Below are 24,185 nucleotides of genomic sequence, written 5' to 3' on the forward strand. Positions count from 1 at the left end.
ATTTGGATTGAGACTTGCGACCACTGTGTTTTGCGCTTAGTGACGCACATATCCATCGCAAAGACCGAAGTGGGAAAATTTATTAGGGCCCGGGGTTGGATTTCAATTAGGCACAGTCTGCCATTTCCTTTTTTATTTTACGTTTATTTTTTTCATAACTCAGCGTCATCTCATCTGGCATAGTAGTGTGCTTTAATACTTGGCTAGAAAATAGCCATAGGAGAATCCAAACGGCTTACTTACGCCTACAGTAGCGTTATATATATTTGATTTCTGGTTGATCTGCTGGTGGCTGTAGTTGTTGCAGTGCATCTACTAGCAAATTGTGAGCAATTTGGAGTGAGACTTGCGACCACTGTGTTTTGTGCTTAGTGACGCACATATCCATCGCAAAGACCGAAGTGGGAAAATTTATTAGGGCCCGGGGTTGGATTTCAATTAGGCACAGTCTGCCATTTCCTTTTTTATTTTACGTTTATTTTTTTCATAACTCAGCGTCATCTCATCTGGCATAGTAGTGTGCTTTAATACTTGGCTAGAAAATAGCCATAGGAGAATCCAAACGGCTTACTTACGCCTACAGTAGCGTTATATATATTTGATTTCTGGTTGATCTGCTGGTGGCTGTAGTTGTTGCAGTGCATCTACTAGCAAATTGTGAGCAATTTGGAGTGAGACTTGCGACCACTGTGTTTTGCGCTTAGTGACGCACATATCCATCGCAAAGACCGAAGTGGGAAAATTTATTAGGGCCCGGGGTTGGATTTCAATTAGGCACAGTCTGCCATTTCCTTTTTTATTTTACGTTTATTTTTTTCATAACTCAGCGTCATCTCATCTGGCATAGCAGTGTGCTTTCATACTTGGCTAGAAAATAGCCATAGCAATAGGATAGCATCGTTTGGTTTTAAAAACTAAAAAACACACAAAAAAAAAAAAAAACACAAAAAAAGGTAAAAAAAAATTAAAGTTATAACTCTCATTTTCAAAATGTTTAACCCGAGGGCTAGGGGTAGAGGACGAGGGCGGGGACGTGGGCGTCCAACTACTGCAGGGGTCAGAGGCCGTGGTCCTGGGCGGGGTGAGACCCCACCTGCTGATGAGGGAGCAGGGGAACGCCGCAGAGCTACACTCCCTAGGTTCATGTCTGAAGTTACTGGGACTCGTGGTAGAGCACTGTTGAGGCCAGAACAGTGCGAACAGGTGATGTCGTGGATTGCCGACAATGCTTCGAGCAATTTGTCCACCAGTCAGTCTTCCACGCAGTCCACCCATGTCACCGAAATCGGCACTCCTCCAGCTCCTGCACCTCAGCCTCCTCCCCCCCAGTCTGCCCCCTCCCAGCAAAATTTGCCATTTGAACCGGCATACTCTGAGGAACTGTTTTCTGGACCCTTCCCACAGTCACAAACCACTTGTCCGGTTGCTGATGAGCAATTTTCCGATGCCCAGGTTTTCCACCAGTCGCAGTCTGTGGGTGATGATGACCTTGTTGACGTACTGGAAGAAGTGTGTAAAGAGGTGTCCGACGATGAGGAGACACGGTTGTCAGACAGTGGGGAAGTTGTTGTCAGGGCAGGAAGTCCGAGGGGGGAGCAGACTGAGGGATCGGAGGATGATGAGGTGACAGACCCAAGCTGGGTTGAGAGGCCGGGTGAACACAGTGCTTCTGAGACGGAGGAGAGTCCTCGACCAGAACAGGTTGGAAGAGGCAGTGGTGGGGCCAGACGGAGAGGCAGGGCCAGAGCTGGTGCATCAGCGCCAAATGTGTCAACTAGTGAAGCTCCCGTGGCGAGGGCTCCTGCGGCGAGGGCTAGATTTTCAGAAGTCTGGAGGTTCTTTAAGGAAACACCGGATGACCGACGGACTGTGGTGTGCCACATTTGCCAAACCAGGATCAGCAGGGGTTCCACCACTACTAGCTTAACTACCACCAGTATGCGCAGGCATATGAATGCTAAACACCCCACTCAGTGGCAACAAGCGCGTTCACCTCCGGCCGTGCACACCACTGCTCCTTCCCCTGTGTCAGCTGATAGTCAGCCCCCTGCCCAGGACCCTGCCACAAAAACCCCATCGTCGCCTCCACGATCCTCCACAGCATCCACCAGCGTTCAGCTCTCCATACCCCAGACGCTGGAGCGGAAACGCAAATATAGTGCAACCCACCCGCACGCCCAAGCCCTTAATGTGCACATCTCCAGATTGCTAAGCCTGGAGATGCTGCCCTATAGGCTAGTAGAGACCGAGGCCTTTCGCAGCCTCATGGCGGCGGCCGCCCCTCGGTATTCGGTCCCCAGCCGCCACTACTTTTCCCGATGTGCCGTCCCAGCCCTGCACCAGCACGTGTCAGACAACATAATCCGTGCCCTGACCAACGCCGTTTCTGACAAGGTCCACCTGACCACGGACACGTGGACGAGTGCTGCCGGGCAGGGCCACTATATATCGCTGACGGCACATTGGGTTAACTTGGTGAAGGCTGGGACCGAGTCTGACCCTGCGGCTGGTCATATACTGCCGACGCCGAGGATTGTGGGGCCTATCTCGGTCCAGGTGTTTCAGGCCTACTATGCCTCCTCCTCCTCCCACCCCTCCTCCACCTCCTCCTCCGAACAACCATCCGTGGGCATGGCGCCATCAGTCGGTAGCTCTAGGCACAGCAGCAGTGCCGTCGCTAAGCGACAGCAGGCGGTGCTGAAACTGCTGAGCCTAGGCGATAAAAGGCACACCGCCCCAAGAACTATTACAGGGCATCACGGCGCAGACTGATCTGTGGCTGGCACCGCTGAACCTGAAGCCAGGCATGGTTGTGTGTGACAACGGCCGTAACCTGGTGGCGGCTCTGCAACTCGGCAGACTGACACATGTGCCATGCCTGGCCCATGTGTTAAATCTGATAGTTCAGCGTTTCCTCAAGACATACCCCAATCTGTCTGATTTGCTTACGAAGGTGCGCCGCATCTGTGCGCATTTCAGGAAGTCCAGCACAGATGCTGCCACTCTCAGGGCAGCGCAGCGCCGCCTCCAACTGCCCGCTCACCGACTGTTGTGCGACGTGCCCACGAGGTGGAATTCAACACTGACCATGTTATCCAGAGTTTACCAGCAGCGCCGAGCGATTGTAGACTGCCAGATGTCAACTTCCACCAGAACTGGTAGTCAGGTCAGTCAGCTTCCTCAAGTCTACAATGAGGAGTGGACGTGGATGTCTGATATCTGTCAGGTGCTGAGTAACTTTGAGGAATCAACACAGATGGTCAGTGGCGATGCCGCCATCATCAGCCTCACTATCCCGCTGCTTGGCCTGTTGAAAAACTCTCTGGTCAGCATGAAGTCAGAAGCTTTGCGCTCCTCACAAGAGACGGGGGAGGAAGATTCCCTTGTTGATAGCCAAAGCACCCTTAGGTCTGTTTCTCAGCGCATATCGGAGGAGGTGGAGGAGGATGAGGAGGAAGAGGAGGCGAATGTTGGCGAGACACAAGAGGGGACCATTGTTGAGTCCTTCACTGTTGAGCATGTATGGGCAGAAGAAGAGGAGTTGGAGGAGTTGGAGGAGGAGGAAATGGACAGTCAGGCCAGTGAGGGGAGTGAATTCTTACGCGTTGGTACTCTGGCGCATATGGCAGATTTCATGCTAGGCTGCCTATCCCGTGACCCTCGCGTTCAAAGAATTTATTCCAGCACCGATTACTGGGTGTTCACTCTCCTGGACCCACGGTACATGCAAAATCTTTCCACTCTCATCCCTGGAGAGGAAAGGAGTGTGAGAATGCATGAATACCAGCAGGCCCTGGTGCACAAGCTGAAACAGTATTTCCCTTCTGACAGCGCTAGCGGCAGAGTGCGTAGTTCTGCGGGACAAGTAGCGAGGGAGAGTAGGCGAGCAGGCAGCTTGTCCAGCACTGGCAAGGGTACGCTTTACAAGGCTTTTGCCAGCTTTATGTCACCCCAGCAAGACACTGTCACTTGTCCCCAGTCTCGGCAGAGTAGGGTTGACCTTTACAGAAAGATGGTGAGGGAGTACGTAGCTGACCATACCATCGTCCTAAATGATCACACAGCTCCCTACAACTACTGGGTTTCAAAGCTGGACATGTGGCACGAACTGGCGCTGTACGCCTTGGAGGTTCTTGCCTGCCCTGCCGCTAGCGTCTTGTCCGAGCGGGTTTTCAGTGCAGCTGGTGGCATCATCACCGATAAGCGTACACGCCTGTCGACTGACAGCGCTGACAGGCTGACGCTTATCAAGATGAATAAAGCCTGGATTTCTCCTAATTTCCAATCTCCACCAGGTGAAGGAAGCTCAACCTGAATTTATCCACTCCTCCTCCTCATTTTCCTCCTTCTCCTCCTCTTTGTACAGTAAAGCAGAGGAAACTGGCTATTTTTTTACAGGGCCCACTGGCTCTAGCTATAGTACTTTATGCATTTAATTTTTATGGAGGGCCACCGACCCGGTCCTCTGTTTTAAACAATTTTTGGGAGTGCCACATACAGGCACTCAATCTATTCAATTTTTCTGGAGGGCCACCTACCTGCTCCTCTGGTTTGAAAACTTTTTTGGACTGCCACATACAGGCACTCAATCTATTCCATTTTTATGGAGGGCCACCTACCTGCTCCTCTGGTTTGAAAACTTTTTTGGACTGCCACATACAGGCACTCAATCTATTCCATTTTTATGGAGGGCCACCTACCTGCTCCTCTGGTTTGAAAACTTTTTTGGACTGCCACATACAGGCACTCAATCTATTCCATTTTTATGGAGGGCCACCTACCTGCTCCTCTGGTTTGAAAACTTTTTTGGACTGCCACATACAGGCACTCAATCTATTCCATTTTTATGGAGGGCCACCTACCTGCTCCTCTGGTTTGAAAACTTTTTTTGGACTGCCACATACAGGCACTCAATCTATTCCATTTTTATGGAGGGCCACCTACCTGCTCCTCTGGTTTGAAAACTTTTTTGGACTGCCACATACAGGCACTCAATCTATTCCATTTTTATGGAGGGCCACCTACCTGCTCCTCTGGTTTGAAAACTTTTTTGGACTGCCACATACAGGCACTCAATCTATTCCATTTTTATGGAGGGCCACCTACCTGCTCCTCTGGTTTGAAAACTTTTTTGGACTGCCACATACAGGCACTATCCAAATTGAATTGTCTCCATAGCAGCCTCCACACGTTGTCTCCATTGCTACCTCCAAAAGTCGTCCATATAGCTGCCTCCATACATCGTCCCTTTATCAAACGAGGTGTGTCAGGCCGAAATTTGGGTTGTTTTCATGGATTCCACATCAAAGTTGTTAACTTTGTCGCCACCCTGCTGTGTTATCCACAAAATACACTGGCAAACTTTTACCATTTACGGATATTATTTCAGCGCTTCTTGCGCATCTGTTTACATTCCCCTCACCCGCCATATCCTAAACTTATAAGAACGCTACTACACTTGATCTTATACAAAAGGTTCTTAGAAGTGCTGTTTGGGGAGTAGCCTAGAGACAGGGGCTTGGATTGGCGAAAGCTCGCCTGGCAGCGGAGCGCCAGCTCCATGCCAAGAACCAACTAACATAGTTTTAACTGCAGCACCTTTGATCTACTACTAGTTCACTGCCTCCATACATGGCCGCCTTATCAAACGTGCTGTGTCAGGCAGAATTTTGGGTTGTTTTCATGGCTTCCACAACAAACTTGTTAACTTTGTCGCCACCCTGCTGTGTAATCCTCAAAATATACTGGCAAACTTTTACCATTTACGGATATTATTTCAGCGCTTCTTGCGCATCTGTTTACATTCCCCTCACCCGCCATATTCCAAACTTATAAGAACGCTACTACACTTAACTTGGTGCAGGCTGGGACCGAGTCTGACCCTTGGGCTGGTCATATACTGCCGACGCAGAGGATTGCGGGGCCTACCTCGGTCCAGGTGTTTCAGGCCTACTATGCCTCCTCCTCCTCCCACCCCTCCTCCACCTCCTCCTCCGAATTACCATCCGTGGGCATGGCGCCATCACTCGGTAGCTCTAGGCACAGCAGCAGTGCCGTCGCTAAGCGACAGCAGGCGGTGCTCAAACTGCTGAGCCTAGGTGATAAAAGGCACACCGCCCAAGAGCTATTACAGGGCATTCCGCATCAAACTTGTTAACTTTGTCGCCACCGTGCTGTGTAAGCCACAAAATATACTGGAAAACTTTTTTCATTTACGTATATTATTTCAGCGCTTCTTCGCAGATGTTTACATTCCCCTCACTTGCCATATCCCAAACTTATAAGAACGCTACTACACTTGATCTTATACAAAAGGTTCTTAGAAGTGCTGTTTGGGGAGTAGCCTAGAGACAGGGGCTTGGATTGGCAAAAGTTCGCCTGGCAGTGGAGCGCCAGCTCCATGCCAAGATCCAACGAACATAGTTTTAACTGCAGCACCTTTAATCTACTACTAGTTCACTGCCTCCATACATGGTCCCCTTATCAAACGAGCTGTGTCAGGCAGAATTTTGGATTGTTTTCATGGCTTCCATGTTAACTTTGTCGCCACCCTGCTGTGTAATCCACAAAATATACTGGCAAACTTTTATCATGTACCGATATTATTTGAGCGCTTCTTGCTCACCTCCTTTGGTTCCTCTCTGCCACCCATTGGTTTGAAGCCTGAGTCCATTTAGGGTATGTTGCCATGCCACTCTCTAGCCTGCCGCTGCTGCCGCTGCCTCTGCATGCCGTCCCCTATAGTGTCAGGGTCAATTATTGGATGTTTTAGATGCTATCTAGCCTCATTCGGTCACTCTGTCATGGCCATGCTGTTGCCCATAATTTTGGCATAATGGTGCGATTAAGCAGCCTCAGAGGCATCCATGCATGCTGCCCCTGCTGTTTCCTGTCCATTTCCGTGGTGTTTCCATCCTTTTCTGAGGTTCCCAGGTGTTTGGCCAAGCTTCCCTGTGCAGAGCCTTGGTCCCCTTGAAAAATGCTCGAGTCTCCCATTGACTTCAATGGGGCTCGTTACTCGAAACGAGCACTCGAGCATCGGGAAAAGTTCGTCTCGAATAACGAGTACCCGAGCATTTTAGTGCTCGCTCATCTCTAGTGGTGACACTCCTTCTATCCTATACTATCAGAGTAGCTTTTGTGCATCTACAGTGTCCTACAGTTCAGTGTGACTCAGGTGCAGCCAGAGTTTCTGATAACTTTTGTTTGAGCCCCTATGGCATTAGTAAAGATGCTTGCTCATGCTAAGTTTGTTTGTCTCTGCGCTACAAGTGATTAGGGCAATGTGCCAATAGTGTTACCCATTCCCCACTTTACTATTGCCACAAGGCACACTAGTGCACATGTCAGCGGCATAACTAGGAGAGGCGGGACCCCATAGAAGACTTCTGAATGGGGCTCTCCTTAAAAATATACATATTACACTAATATATGCACACATATTTTTATACCTATATACATAAACATACAGTTCTTCACTCATAGACACACATTTCTACACTTGCAAACACACATCTACACTCACAAACACATATAGAGGATATACTGTACACATTAAAACTGAGGGCCCCATATGGCTGTTACTACTGTAGTTATGCCCCTGGAACATGCATTTATAGACATGCAGGTATGTGTCTGGATGTTACATGGGCTGGGAAGTGATCCACACCTTCCTCCACACTTTGAATATGACCATGTCAATTCTTTGACTGTTGGTTGTATTAGCAACAAAATCTCCAAGCATATTTGTTGTGGATGATCAAATATATAACTATCCCTTGTAACGGAAGCATTGTCTGTCTCTATAATAAATACATTCCTGTTTATGTGATTTTAATCTTCTATTCAGAATTGTGAATATAAGCCAGGCCAACATCACACAGCAGTGTTTTGTATTTGTTAGCCAAAACCAGTGTTGGAATCCTGGTTTGGGTATACAAATACTAATGCCGGATACTGACCACAATACTGACATGTGGCCTAAGGGTCTTTAAATTGATTCTAATTTGTCGCCTGGATGATTTTTTCTGACTGGAATGTTGGGCTTGTGTCACTATTCTAACATGCAGTCATATCAATGATATAAAGATCAGTTACTGTTTAATGGAACTGATTTGTAATTGATAAAAGTAGTTATATTTCCTTGTATTTATCCAGTCTTAATACGGTTTCTTGGATTTCTCACACTCTCTTCATCTAGGCAAAAATATCCTCTCAGTCATTGGGGTGGTCTCAGAAGCTGATCTATAGCGTATCTGCTATGCAAGATGAAAAAAATACTGCATTAACTTTTTAAGAAGAGATTTTGCTGCCTTGTTTTGTAAAGCACAGCTCTCTTCTTAAATGTAGGAATCCTAAAATATGTAGTTCATCTTTCAAAGATTTGGTGCTTTTCCAAGTAAAATGAGAGCAATACTATATAAAGGGTTAAAAGGTATGTACAAGCACAGTCCAATGCAGAATATTCTTATTAAAGTGGGGTAGGGAGTATTTTTTAGCTTCATTACAAACCTATTTGGGAAAACTAACACAGCAATAAGGGAACATGCCTGGTGGCATGATGGCTAATGACTCATTTGTCACATCACATGATGTGTATGATAGCCTGAGTGAAGGACAACATGGGTCGAAGTGGTGAGCATGTTTAATGCTTAGCATAATAAAAAGAAACAGACTCTCAAATCTCTTAGAAAAGCAGTATCATCTGTCTTAATGGGACACAAATAATGTAGGAAGCTTCAGCTTTCAGTGAACCACAGGTTGGTGAATTGTTGATTTAATATGCAAGATTCAGCAGTACAATCACTCCGTTTTCTGTCTTTTTTTTATCTTTCTGAATAATTTACAGAATTTGCAATGTTTCTGAAAGTGAGAGGCTGAGCACAGGAAAAAGAATAGTGTAGGACATTCTGAACTAATTTATTTCCTTCCACAAACATACAACTAATAATTCCTACCTTTAAACATTTCATAGTACATTATCCATACAAATCCATACAATTCTGTTGGGACAGAGGATTCGTTTGTATGATAGATAGAGCATCTACCTAGCATTAGAGGTTGTTTATAGCAAGGAATATCTTGCAATAATGACAAAAGTACATTCCTTCAAAGGGTTACATGTTACCCATGGTTACATAGAAGCAAGCAAGACATATTTTCTTAAAAGATATGTGATAATTACAATATAGTTTTAGGGGTACGACTTGTGTGTATGAACCCCCTCCCTGCAAACACATGGAGGGGGGGGGGGGTTGACCTCGTTTCTCAACCAATCAAATTTCTCCAGTTTCCATGCTCTCATCTTGTACAGATCTGTTTAATTATGACAGCCTCTGCAGTAAATTTTTGATGAAGAAGTTATTAAATATTTGTGTCGGCACTGTGGGTTTTAATAATTTAATGTGAAGTCTAAAAACTTACCCCAAAAGTTCTAGGACCGGAAAAAGAGGAACACAGATGACATCTTCTTAGTAATGACCTTTGGTGAACCATGGTAAATGTTGAAACATATTAAACCTGTTTTCACACTTTTCTGAAACAGACAATAAAAAGGGTCCATTTTCAATTTTTGTTGTAGTAATACATATTTAATCTCTGTTACAATGACATTTTTGGCAGATTACGACCTAATAGAAAATGATACACAAAAGGAAAGAGAAACTGCTGCTATTTATGATCATACTTTCACACATATGCAATGTTATTTATTTCTAATTGGTTTCAATGCAACACACGTTTATTTATGTACTACATTTGTCTTCCCATCCAGGAGGATTTTACTCTCCTGAGCACATCAATGTGTTAAAAAGCATTTGTGTGCGTCAGATTATGCTAGCATCTAGTGTCATCTTGCAGGTGCCACGTATGGTAAATTCTGTATACTCTGGGGTGGAAGATGCATCTGCTGCTGTTTCTATAGCAACCTTAAAACATTTAGTAGTCATTGTTAGGTGTTTAAACCCAAAAGTGCTAAGAACGAGAGGAGGGGGTGAAGAAAAGGGGGAGGCAAGTAGCTCAGAATAAGATTAGTAACAGGGAGTTTGAGAAATATGGCTATGGAAGAGGGAAAGAAAATGAAGAGAGATGATGGGTAGGATCAGTTTGGAAATCGCTGCAATGTTAATGTGCTTTGTTCCAGTGATGCAGATTATAAGTAACATTAGATTGCCTTGTTGCATTTTATCATGTGATAGGATCCTTAATGTCAGCATGATGCCCCTGTGGCGCTTCTCTGCTGTGAAGGTTAATGAGTTATTATTCCAGATGTTTCATGAGAATCCTCAGTTCCTCATCTGTCAAGAGTGAGATATATTGTAAGGACCAGTAAGTTATGAGAACTGTCAATCAGGCATGATCACCACATGGGACTTGTTTTTGGTTAACATGAGGTTTTCTCATCCTTCTTTTTTAATATAGAGATACTAAAACCTTAAATTCTTCAACATTGAACTTATCTTGACTTGATTTACTTATGGATGTTGAAGCTGTGACTATCGTTTTATCTTATTTAATGTTACATTCTATAATTGTCTTTCATTTGGATTCTTTAGCCCAAAATCTGCAATAATTTAAGTCAGGGATCAGGAACCTTTATGGCTGAGAGAGCCGTGAACACCACATATTTTAAAATGTAATTCAGTGAGAGCCATACAATATGCCTCTCAGTAGATAGCCTCCCGGTAGATAGCCACGGCACATGTCCCCCACTATATAGGTATCCACAGCACATGGCCCCCCAGTAGATAGGTAGCCACAGCACTTCCCCTCTAGTAGATATGTAGTCCCAGTGTATGGTCTCCAGTAAATAAGTATTCACAGCACATGCCACCAGTAAATAGGTATTCACAGCACATGCCCCCAGTAGATAGGTAGCCACAGCACATGCCCCACAGTACATATGTAGCCATAGCACATGCACCCAAATAGACAGCCAGCCCCAGCACATGCCCGCAAGTAGATAGGTAGCCACTGCACATGCCCCCCAGTATATTGGTAATCACGGCACATGCCCCCTCGGTAGATAGGTAGCACCATCACATGGCTGGTAGTAAATAGGTAGCCACAGCACATGTCCCCCCAGTAGATAGGTAGCCACTGTACATGCCCCCCATTAGATAGGTAGTCATAGCACATTCCCCCAGTAGATAGTTAGCCCCAGCACATGCCCCCAGTAGAAAGATAGCCCAGCACATGCCCTCAGTAGATGCACCCCTAATGTTTTACATACACATCTTAAGACGCCAACAGATACACATAGTTTACAATGCTTGTGTCCAGTCCATTAATCATGCCCATTCTATTTTCTCATGCATCCTATATATCACCCTTATAGGATTTCCACACCGATACTAAGCGTTAACTAGCATTGTGCCTAATGCAGCACAACCACATGTGGTGAGCCTCTTTCCAATTATATACTTCAATACCACTAACCGTGTTCATTCAATAATACTACTCTATGAGCGCTACATGGTCTTCCCTTGTTTGCCTTCCTATCCTCACACGGATATTAAGGCACCATCTCACCACTATCATAACTGGATCTGTCAGCTTCCTTCAAAACAGCTGATAACATGATATATTAGTTAATATTTTGGACAAAATACACAACTGACAGGTCCTGTCATAGTTTCATATTATGCAGCCATCAAAAGAGCCACATCTGGCATAGAGGGAGTCTCCTTGCCTTGGCCACAAGCCTATATCTAAAAAGAAGTTTAGTTAGATCCATGTACTTCCCATTCCAATATTTGTAAAGGCCTTTGCCGTCTTTTTCTAAGTTGAATAACTCCAAGTTATTTATCATTGTATTCTAGTCTGCTCATTTCCTTAATAAGTTTGATTGCTCTCCAAAAGCACTTTTTAAATTTTCCATTGACAGAGCAGTATGAGTGCTTGTTGTTTGTAGGATAAATGGAACTATTTAAAGCATATATTTTAAATTGTAAAATTTGAATACACTTTGTTGCTTAGATTGCAAAATAAATCATGCTACAGACCTCCCTTCTGTATTCCAACCTGTATTTTGTGAGTCTGTGGAGGCTAATTACCTGTCTTCATTTACATAGCTCTGAGCAGCAAGGATTTACCATTTAGCTTCCAGCTTCATATTTGAATATAATACTCATAGCATGCTATAACCAAGCAGAGAGCAGAAAGGGTTAACACTTACTGTTTAGAGTTGTATAAACAAACACAGAGGAAAACAGAAAGAAAACCTGTAGTCTGCCTGTAAAATTATTTGCCCTATCAATACTTATTAGCTGCCTGGCTCTGGTCACTAAAATTAAGTTTGCTGTCCACAAATACCCCCAACTTTTTTGCTGTTCCCCAGTGAACAGGGGACTTTTTAACATTCGGCCCTCAAGAAGACTTCTGATAATCATTGTAATCGTCAGGCACATAATACTTTATTTAGCAACATGTTTCAGCTCACAAAATGAGCCTTTGTCTGGCATCATGCCCCACCAGTCTTCCAGGAATTTGTCAATTACATTTTCAGAGACATACTTTATACCTGTGTTGTGGTCTATCTTGATGATATCCTGGTGTTCTTTACGGACCTTGTTTCCCACAGGTCCCACGTACCACAAGTTAAGGGAGAATCACCTATATGCAAAGCTCGGGAGGTGCCAATTCCATCAGAACAGTCTTCCGTTCCTGGGATACATTATCTCTAACATGGGACTACAGATGGATCCTGCCATGCTATCTGCTGTACTTCACTGGCCTTGCCCAGTAGGACTTCATGCTATCCAGAGATTCCTAGGTTTTGCTAATTATTACTGGCAGTTCATACCACACTTCTCTTTCCTCGTATCTCCCATTGTGGCCCTGACCAAGAAGAACGCCAATCCTAAACTCTGGCCTCCGGCAGCTGAAGAGGCTTTCTCTCAATTGAAGTCTGCCTCTGCCTCTGCTCCAGTTCTCACACGGCCTGATACGGAGAAGACTATTCCATAGGTGATCAGGAACTTCTGGCCATAAAGCTATCTTTGGAGGAATGGAGTTATCTTCTGGAAGGAGCTCGTCATCCAGTCGATGTCTACACAAGAATCTCCTATATCTCTAGACTGCTCAGCATATCAATCCTCATCAGGCTTGCTAGTCCCTCTTCTTTTCTCGATTCAGCTTCCTGATTCATTTCCGTCCAGCTGAGAAGAACATCAAAGCTGATGCCCTCTCTTGTGTCTCTGATGTTGTTGGGGAAGAACCGGCTCCTTGTCATATCATTCACTATATATAAGTATATCTACTCTTTAGGCAAATTTCATCATGGCTACACCATTAAGATATACACAATTCCAGGTCATGATAAGCCATTCCATACCTGAGAGCTTGGATGAGTCATCGCTCTAGACAGCAGCCATCGTACCTGCAAACTTGGATTTAGCCATTACTCCATAGTGTAGCCATAGTACCTGCATGCTTGAATTTCAAAGATATTTACACCTGTACTTGCATGCTTGGGTTTCGGCATCTCCTTAGACAGCTGCCCTTGTACTTCCATGCTTGGATTTAGCCATCTCCACAGACAGCAGCCATCGTACTTGCATGCTTGAATAAGTCCTCCCTGCAGACAGCAGCCATTTTACTTGCATGTTTGGATTTAGCCATCTCTGCAGCCCTTGTATCTATGCTAGAATAACCATTACTACAAACAGCAGAAATAAAAATAGCCATGCTTGAATAGCAATTACTGCAAAATAGCAGAAATAAAAATATCCATGCATCCATACGTGTCGCCCCGTCCCCTTAGGCCAAGGGTAGTGACGGGGAACTATGGGCCGCCACTAGACTCCTTGAAAAAGTGGGGAAGGAAAGGACTTGTAGGGAAATGTTTGTGACGCCAGTCAGGATGATAATCGTTGGCTTGGGAGATAGGTGCTGGGGTCAGCGTGTTGTTATGAACCCTTCCCGACTAGGGCTGTCTCCCAGGGGATGAATGGAGGAGGAGTATAACACTTGCCTTGCGATGATGGTGGCGCCAAATAAACACTTGCACACTTTATTTGAACTGTAGGGATGCCAGCCACCTTGGTGAGCAATCCTCCTCAATATGATTCTCCACATGCTCCTCAATATGTTCCTTACTTGTTCCTCAGCTGCACTGCACTACGCTTATTACAGGCACAACCTCTGCTTGCTGTGCTGCTTAACTCCTCTAAGATTCTCTGAGACTTGAGATTCTCCTGCCTGTCTCCTCTAAAACCGGCTTCAACGTCTGCTGTCTCCTGCAGTCTTCCTCTCACTGCTGCTCAACACTCTGCAACTGCAGACTGCCTCCTCACTCTGACTCTCTCTTAACTCCTCCCTTCTTCTTCCCATAATACTTTGCTACTCCCTCACCTTGGTTGGCCGGCCCCTTCTCTATTAAACATATAACAATTAAAGGTATATACACAGTACATTGCCAATGCTGTAGGACCCGACATTTTACACAAAGTGGAGGGTGCTACACATACTACATGGGGTTGGCTATATACTAAAAGGGGCTGGCTAAATACTAAAGGGGGATGGCTGGCTATATACTAAAGGGGACTGTCTATATACTAAAGGGGGGGATGACTTGCTATATATTACAAGTGGCTGGCTATATATTAAAGGGGGCTGGCTATGTACTACAGGGGGCTGGCTGGATATATACTACTCAGGGCTGGCTGGCTATATACAGGGGCTGGCCATCTATATACTGGGGAGACTGTGACCAATGCATTTCCCACCCTCGGCTTATACTCGAGTCAATAGGTTTTCACAGTTTTTGGTGGTAAAATTAGGTGCGGTGACTTATACTCAGGTCGGCTTTTTTCACACTTACCCAACAGAAGAAAACTGCCTCAAAAGCTAAATATAGGAGAGAAAACTTACCTGAGGGCAGAGTGTGCTTATAAGGCTATCTGCTCATACATTAGATACCTGTCAGAGTGTTCCACATACAAAAGGGGACATATTTCCCCAATGTGTTGCAACTATGTTAATTCCCTTTAGGTAATATTGTTTTATTAAATCCAACAGCTCTGGTGCAGATTGCATTTTCTAAGGTTCTCCAAGCCCTTCCAGTTTATCTTTTTTAATGTACTTCTCACTTTAAATTCTCTTTTACCCACTCCTTCTGCAGTTTTACTACTATAGTAGGTAATCTATTGCACCACTAAAGCCCTGCCCAAACATCAATGCAACAGGTCCAACAAGCAGTATTCTGGTTAGCACATTGCAACAATATTTCTAAACTAGAACAAGGGGTGGTACAAAGAAAAGGTATAATCAAAAAGATTTTTTTTATGGATTTTGGATTAATATGAGTTTGGTTTTCAAATACTGATGCAAAGTAGTGATCAGACACATACGATGCTTTAAAATAGTATTTTTCATTAATTTGACCAAACCATACTGCAGTGCTTATGTGTGTGTGTTGGAGGGGAGGGGGTTGGTTATTGGAGACAAAGTGTCATGACCTTTCTTAACTCTTCTTGTCAATAGTAATTTGAATTCCAGCTCATCAATAATGTTGTAACCTACTGTGACCTTTATCTGTATTCCATTTTACTCTACTAGTCACGATAGTTTTATAAAGGCAACTTGTAAATATGTTCAAAAAATGTTTTGTTTGAAAAAGGTGAAGATTGCACTGCCCAGTTACAGATGAACATATATGGCTGAAGATTTCATTTTCAATTGTAAATGATAATTATCTATTACATTATCAATTAAATCTTTTTCATATTATTCTATTTTTATATAATTTAATAAAAAGTATAATGGGCAAAAACAAAATACATACAATTGCACTGCTACTTCATGGATCCCTTGCTTACCGACTTTCAAAAAAGCCTCAGCTAAGCAATATGCATCAGAATGGAACCAAAAGACAAAGAATGGTATATATTGCTTTCCAATAATATATCCTTCATTGAGCCATTTTAAAAACGTACAAGGAACAACATCAAGCGGCTTGCGGTAGTGGCTCTCTTCTGGTCAAGAAATTGTGATTATTTTTGTGCCTATGCCACTCCCACCCTCGCCTACATAATTTATAAAAACCTGCGAACATTAGTTTGCAGAGATTTTTATGCAAAACAGGTCAGATGGCCTAGCTTTGCCAGGCGGCGCAGCTGCCTGATGGATACATCAAGAGGTCTATGCCTCTTAATGTATCTGCTGGGACAGGGGGGGAGGGCATGATCTTTATCATACGCCAGCACTCCTTTGAGTATATTGTAGTTGCTGAGAGTAGAGTTTCTATTAGTATCCAGTTTGTCCATGCCAGCTGCCATGTGTGTGTGTGCATAATTTACATTAATAGTGTTCTACTACCATAGGTTGAAAAAAATAAAGACTTGCTATTTAAAAAAACAAAACAAAAAAACTGTATATAGTAGTTGCTGATAGTACTGTTGCTTTTAGCAACCAGTGTGCTTCTGCCTGCTGACAACTATAAGGGATCAATAGCAATACCTTGGTATCACTATTATAGTTACCCTATTCAGTTATCAATATTACATTGTTCTGCCCATATACATATTGGAATGTTCATCATTTAAACCTATTCTCTATAGTGTGCTCTCACCAGCAGTCATGCCAGTCAGTCATGCATATCACAGAGTGCTGCCCATACATATATTTGAATCTTCATCACGTAACTATAATCTCTATATGGTTTTGACAACGTTCCCAGGCAAATTACAATAAATCACTGGGCAGTTTATTGCATTGGTGCCCGGGCATATCCCAATGATGCGTCGGTGTTGCGGACATGTGATATAGTATATGGCTGTGCATTGTGATGCGTCGGGGCCTGAAGAGCAGAAGACGGAGCCATGGGGCCAGGGAGAAGAAGCCGGAAGCCTGCCCATACCGCTTTTATAAAGATCCACCATTATACAGAAATTAATCATCGGTGCTTCAGTGATTTTTCCTTACCAAATCATTCTTTCCAATGTGCTTTTCCACACTTCTGTTTTTTTCCATTAATCCAATGTTGTTGGTGAACAAAACAGGACAGATTGATAAATCTTCCCCAATGACTATTGTTTATAATACTGCAGCATAACATACCCGCTAGACATTGTTGTCAATATAGCACTGAGTGAAGCAAATATGAAAGTCTCTCAACCCCACAATTTTGCCATAAACAGAATAGTACTGCAATTTAAAATAATGCTTGTACAGATTTACTACAGTCTTCTCTGGTAAACAAGAGACTATAACAGAAAACAGTTCAGACCTCATCTAAACAGGTCCAACCTGGGAGAAACGGTGCCTGTATTTCACAGAGCCTCTTCATGGGCACCGGAGAGAAACTAAGGGAAATTTCAAGACTGGCGTTTATAATGAATTCCCTACATAATCAGTACAAAATGGTGGATTCATTTATAAAAACCATGTATTTTCCATGCTTCTTAAACAACATGTAAAGGAGAAATGTCCTCTGTAGAACATTGGAATGTTTTAAAGGAATAGGTAACAGAGAAGGTAATACCAAATACAAGGTATACAAGTAATGTGTATTTGCAATACTAAAAGATGCATGCCTTCATTGTGCGCACAACTGTTATCCACCTCATGGTTTTTTATAGCACCGACTAAAAAAGAACTGGGTCAGTGCATAAAGAAATTTAATTGTTAATACCTATTCAAAGGAGTTTTGCATTAGGCAGCAAAAAGTGGGGTAGTATTTTGATGTTAAATTACAAAAGGAGTCTACACTGTCTGGTTTCAAATAGTAATGCTCTGCGAATAACTATCAATTCCAGTTCTCTGGGGTTTCCCTTCTTCTTTTCTGCTCTGCAGACTGACTTAATGTGCACACTGTGCACAGAATCCTAATGTGAGCAGGAGGGAGATCCCAGTCCGCCACCCCCACTACACAGCACATGTCAGTGCTCACTCTGCGGCACAAGGGGAGGACCTGTACGCATTGCTGATCATTACAGCTGTCACTGCATCAGCACAGTAAAGACCATACTTCAGGAGTTGGGTTTCCAATTCCGTAAGGTCATTTGACGCCGCAATGTAGTGACAAGATTATATGTGTCAGGGTAAAATAAGAAAGTGTACCATTATTCTAGGTACAGAAATACATCCAGTGACATATTTCAAGTGCTCAATTCACTGATTTAGAATAAGCTCCATTCTCTGTTTGTTTTCATGTATTTCAGACTTTTAATCTTTTAGGATAGTTGTAGATAATCTAAGATGTAGATATAATATGGACACTGTATTATTTTATATTTTATTTCTTTCATTTCTGTGTCCTGTTTTATATGTAAACCGGCTGCAACACTTTCTGCCCCAGAGCTCAGCACTCAGACTGATCAATATGTGAGATCCTGCCTGAAAGTCACCTTCACCAGTCAGAAGGAGGGGGAATGTGTGCTTTGTTGTGTGTAAGCTTGTGAACTATGTGAAAAACTATGACATTTGTGTTATTTGCCTGATCTGACTGAACAAGATATATAGTCATCAATGCTAATGTGCATATACAGGCAGTCCCCGGGTTACGTACAAGATAGGGTCCGGAGGTTTGTTCTTAAGTTGAATTTGTATGTAAGTCGAAACTGTATATTTTATAATTGTAGATCCAGACAAAAAAAAATGTTGGCCCCAGTGACATTTGTAGTTTAAACATTTTTTGCTATAATGGGACCAAGGATTATCAATAAAGCTTCATTGCAGACACCTTACAGCTGATCATTGCAATCTAGGAATATAGTAAAGCATTCAGAAAGCTTCACCAGAGGTCAGAGGGGTCTGTCTGTAATTATGGGTTGTCTGTAAGTCGGGTGTCCTTAAGTAGGGGACCGCCTGAAGTTGACTACTGAATACACGTTGGTGATGTCGGTTTCTGTCTAAATTGTCCTTACAATGTAACCTGAGCTTTAATTGCTAGTATAAATGTACTTGCCTGTTATAACTATGTGCAGAGCATTAGCAATGATATAAAATTATAATAATTAATATAGTATAGAGATTTATTGCTGCATTCTGCACAGAGGGACAGAACTCCGATGGCCGATAACTGCCACCATTTAATATATATATTATATATATATATATTTTATATTTAATATTATAATATATATATAGTCAACCCTTTTGAGTAGACCACTCACATTTTCACAGACATACATGATAAAGTGTAAAATTGAGCCAACAAACATTAACAGCCATGTTTAACCCCTTAGCACTCCATGATATTTGTGACATTTCAGACCCTGGAAGGGGTACACAAGGTCAAATAAATTATTGTTTTTTTTTATAGATACTCCGTGAATGCACGGGTTGTGGAAACGCACAGGAAGTGAGTTAGAGTCATCCACACAACCTCTGGTATGGCACAACACTAGCTCACAACTCTGCAAAGTCTCCTTTTACTAGCCTCAGTGAAACAGAGACTTATCAGCACTGTACAGTGGACTGCTACCAACCCCTGTAACTGAATTATATTGGGTAGTTTATTTACAAGACAAGGGATCTCGAAAGAACAAAGGGAACACTTGAAAAACCAATATATACAATAGAGATATTTACAGTTGATAAAGTACAAATATAAGCGTAGTACTACAAGTATAAGAAATTTGCACTTGAAGATCCTTTCTGCTCTTGATGATGGCAAAGACCATGGGCAGAAGGTGTTATTTGCGTATATAGAAGTAGACACAGTCAAATCCGACTAAGTAAGTAATCAAATCCTACTGACCAATCACAGTGATTTAAAGTAAAAATTGGCTTTTAAAACTGTATTCCCGCTCTCCAAGGGCTCCATTCCACATCTGGAATAGCAAACAGAAAAGCAAGTGTGTTTTTTGCGAGTGTGCATTGATCACACTAAGTTTGTGAGTGTCCAAAGTGGGATCCAGCAAAAGTTCATTTAATTTTTTTTCATATTGATATTCTTTTGTGTAGGTTTTATTGCAACCAAGTAGATCTGAAGGCATTTTCTTTTATAATCTGCATATTGTGTGGGAGGTATGTTGTTGGTTAGGTCTCTGAGACATTCACCTTTGTCTATCTACATAGGATAGCAAAGGTGCTGCCTAATTAACCCCTTCCCTCTGAGGCCCTTTTTCGGTTTTGTATTTCCTATTTTTATCCACCTTCAAAAATCTATTTTTTATTTTTCCATGTAAACAGCTGTGTGAGGGCTTGTATTCTGTGTAACAAATTGCACTTCATAGTGATGGTATTTAATATTACATGCCTGTAAAGCGGGAAAAAGAATCCAAATGCAGTGAAAATGGTGGTTTGGATTTAGCGGGTTTCACTGTGCGCCCCAAATGACATGTTTACTTCTTTTTTTGGGTCGGTGCGATCATGGGCTATAGGTTCTACAATGTTTTCATACATTTACAAAAATTAAAACCTCCTGTACAATTTTCTTTTCAATTTTGGCATTTGCTAGCACTAATAACTTTTTCATACTTCGGTGCTACCATTTTTAGCACTGTGGTATTAAGTAAGTGGTATTTTCAACTTTCAGCACTATTTTCCGGGGATAACTGTTATTATATTTTGAAAGATAATTTTGGGACGGGGCAAAACCTAACATGTTTATGGATTTTACTGTTTATTTATAAATTTATATATTTACTGGGGAAAGGGGGGTGATTTGAATTTAAGTTTTTAATATAATATTTGTTAACTTGTTTTTATTTTCTTTTTTACTATTTTTCAAAACCCCCTAAGGTACTTAAACCATAAGTTGTCTGATTGAACCTACCATGTACTGCCACAGTATTGTAGCTCTTCCCACATAGGCTATGGGTCACGTGTTGTAGGTGCTCTGCTCCCGTTATATACATGCAGCATCCAATCATCAATATAAGAGATAGTATAAGTGGCACTCACCAAAGGGTGTTCAATCTTTTATTTAGCAGAGTGGCAACATGGACAAATATCAGACTGCGATAGGCGACGGGCGCTTTCTTAAGCCTACAGCGGCACGTCACAAGGGGAAGCCCATATATGCACGCCCCCCGTGACGTGAACACCGCAAACACAGCGATGAGGCACTTCCGGGAGCCACGCAAAGTACACACCCCCTTGTGACGCTGCCGTTGCCTAGGTAACAGAACAACAAAGAACAGGAAAACATAAACATGGGATCAAACTGCTGCCTATTCCATAAAGGTATGAGTAAAAAAGAGTAAAAGGACAAGCATGCTATTGAAGACTCTGGGCAAAAGGCACAATGTACTCCTATTTTTTGCCTAAAATGTCCAGGGCTATGGAGTGAAAAGGCAAAAGCAGCGAGTTGCTAGCCTACAACCTTTAGATTAAAACACATATATGCAATATAGACAATCTTGTGAAATGTAAAAACTTTTTGCCCCGCTTTGTCTGCCGGTTCACCCACTGAGATTTTTTCCAGGAGAGTAAAAGAAGATGTTAAAGCTCTTGTATACCCCCGCGCCAGGGAGGATTTAACTGGCACCAAAAGGCGTGCAGTCTTCTTGGCTTCGCTCTCGCCGAGATTTAATAGTGAAGCCGGCAGACAAGGGGGCAATGTAGTGGTGGTGATGACCAGAGCCTATTATGTGCAGGAAGCTAATAGGCAATTGGGAGATGGGGACACATATACATTGTTAAAATTTAACTCCGCATCGAAATTCCAGGCACAGCTTCGTTCTTTCCTCAGAGGGAGTGTGAAAAAGTTGTTTCCCTCCTCTCCAAGGCACCCCAGTTGGTATTTCCTATCCAAAGTGCACAAAACACTTCTCAACCCCCCAGGTCAGCCCATTGTGGTGGGCATTGGATCCCTAACCGAGCCCATATCTCAGTACCAAGATTGGCTTCTCCCTTTTTTAACCATTTTGAGAGGCATTCCCTCCTACTTAAAAGATACAGGAGATTTTCTGGAGGCCATACGGGAGATTGAATGGCGGTATAGATTTTGGTTAGCCTCCATTGATGTGGAGAGCTTATATACTCGCATACCTCAGAATAGGGGCGTTCGCACTGTGTTGGAAAATGCCAGAAAAGAGGAGAATTACATCAGGTTTGTGTGTGAAGGTTTACGTTTTATACTCACATAATGCATTTATGTTTGATGACAAATGGTTTATTCAAAACACTGGTACAGCCATACTGTACTAGTGAGCAGGTTTGTTTTTTTGCTAGAAAATCCCTACATGGATACCTGAGGTATGTGGATGATGTTTTTATAGTGTGGGATGGCCCTGAAATAGAATTCCATCAATCTGTAGAATATCTGAATGGAACTAAAGATATGAATATGCATTCTACATCAGTATTTGGGGGAAAAGAATAGATGTTAAGATTAATGCGAAGGAACCCTTAACACCACCACATTTAAAAAATCTACAGCCACAAACTCGCTATTATGATATCATAGTTTTAATCCAAGACATATTCGAGGCAGCCATCCGTATAGCCTATTCTTATGTATAAAAAGGGCTGAATTGCACTTTTAGCGGTTTCAGGACACAAGCGTCAGACTTAAAGTCCAGGTTGATCGACCAGGGATACCCCATACAAGTGATTGAGACGGCCATAAAAAAGTGGAATGTACCCCTCAATCAAGTAACAGAATACGAAAGGTCAGGTGTCAGGAATAAAAATAAAAACAAAAATAATACAAACATAAATAGGAATAAAAAACTACAGAATAGTGAGATTTTCATTTTCGTTTGGATTTCGTCCACATGATAATGCGATCTCTACCGCTATCTATAAAAATTGGGACTTCTTGAAAGAGGTCTCCCATTTAATAGGAGTTACGAAGCAAAGACCTGTTATCTCCTTTAGTAGAAGCCAAACTATTAGAAATCACATAGTCAACAGCCGCTTCTTTACACCACGTGGCACGTGGCTTGACAGGGGGATCCCAAAAGCGAATTTTAGATGTGGGTCATGCAATTTTTAAAAGTTCAACAGCCAAGCTAAATCTATTAACTTAGGAGGAAATACATGAAAGGTGAATTCCTTTATTACCTGCAGGACCACGTTCGTGGTATACATTTTGTGGTGCCCATGTAGACGATTTTGCATAGGCAAGACAATTTGAAGTCTATTTGTACGTTTTAGGAAACATTGCAGATCCATCAAAACGTGTAACGGATGTCCCCAGGATATAGAGCATATTAGACACCAACATGGTGTGAAAAACGATTTATTACGTCGAGAGGCAAAACATATTATTAGGTTCAATGCTATGGGTAGATTGGGTCTTAATGACAGGAATGACTTGAGCATATTCCTCGGTGCGGACTGATCCTAGTGACCAAAGCAAAATTTACAGTACGTTGGGTATGACAATTTATCTTGTATGTCGCAAAAAAATCTTTCCGTTAAAGGTGATCCCTGATCCGACTTTGCATTAGGTGGGAAGGGTATATTTGTATAGTGCATTTTTGTTTCCCCCCCCTTCTTCTCTTTCCCTCCCCCTATTTTTAAATTTCACAAGATTGTCTATCTTGCATAAATGTGTTTTAATCTAAAAGTTGTGGGCTAGCAACTCGCTGCTTTTGCCTTTTCACTCCATAGCCCTGGTTTTGTTTTATCAACCCCGGATGTTTTAAGCAAAGAATAGGACTAAATTGTACCTTTTTCCCAAAGGCATGTCCTTCTACTCTTTTTTTACTCATACCTTTATGTTATTGGCAGCGGGTTTGATCTCATGTATATGTTTCCCGTTCTTTGTTGTTCTGTTACCTAGGCAACGGCAGGGGGGGGGTGTACTTTGCCTGGCTCCCGGTCCGATCTGGACCCCAGTGTTGCCTGTAAAAACTGCCGGTAAGATATCGTCTATGTGCATAGGCTGATAGATAACTAACATTTCCGGAATGTCAGCTTTATGTTGGAATGATGTTTGATGCGTCCTTTCATTTTTCTAGGATCTTATGAGACTTATACCTTTATTTAATGAAAATCGGCAAAACTCACATTTTGAGAGGCAACTCAGCTTTCAAGTAACTTTGAAAGCCCTAAATAATAGTAAACCCCATAAATTACCCCACTGTAAAAATTAAACCCCTCAACGTATGTAAAACAACTTAGTTAAGCCTATTAACCCTTTAAGTGTTTTCATTTAGGCCAAAATTGACAGGAGAGAGGTGGGTGGGCCAGGTTTAGGAGTGCGGTGAGGACACAGAGGGAGAGGCCCGATCTGGCAGGCACCCAGCCGTGCGTCCCCAGACCATTTACCATGGGGGCGTGGCAAA

General features: G+C 42.7%; 1 long non-coding RNA gene across 1 annotated transcript; it reads right to left on the reverse strand.

Moving 5' to 3' along the window:
* Window positions 1-8,148: 8,148 nt before the first annotated feature.
* Window positions 8,149-21,014, reverse strand: LOC140116648 (uncharacterized). Its single transcript, XR_011852884.1, has 3 exons — window positions 20,851-21,014; window positions 9,424-9,535; window positions 8,149-8,255 (listed from the first exon to the last, which is right to left on the reverse strand). It is a non-coding gene; the product is annotated as an uncharacterized lncRNA (long non-coding RNA).
* Between the last annotated feature and the right edge of the window lie 3,171 nt (window positions 21,015-24,185).

This window comes from Engystomops pustulosus, chromosome 2 (genome assembly GCF_040894005.1).
Source record: "Engystomops pustulosus chromosome 2, aEngPut4.maternal, whole genome shotgun sequence".
NCBI lineage: Eukaryota > Metazoa > Chordata > Amphibia > Anura > Leptodactylidae > Engystomops > Engystomops pustulosus.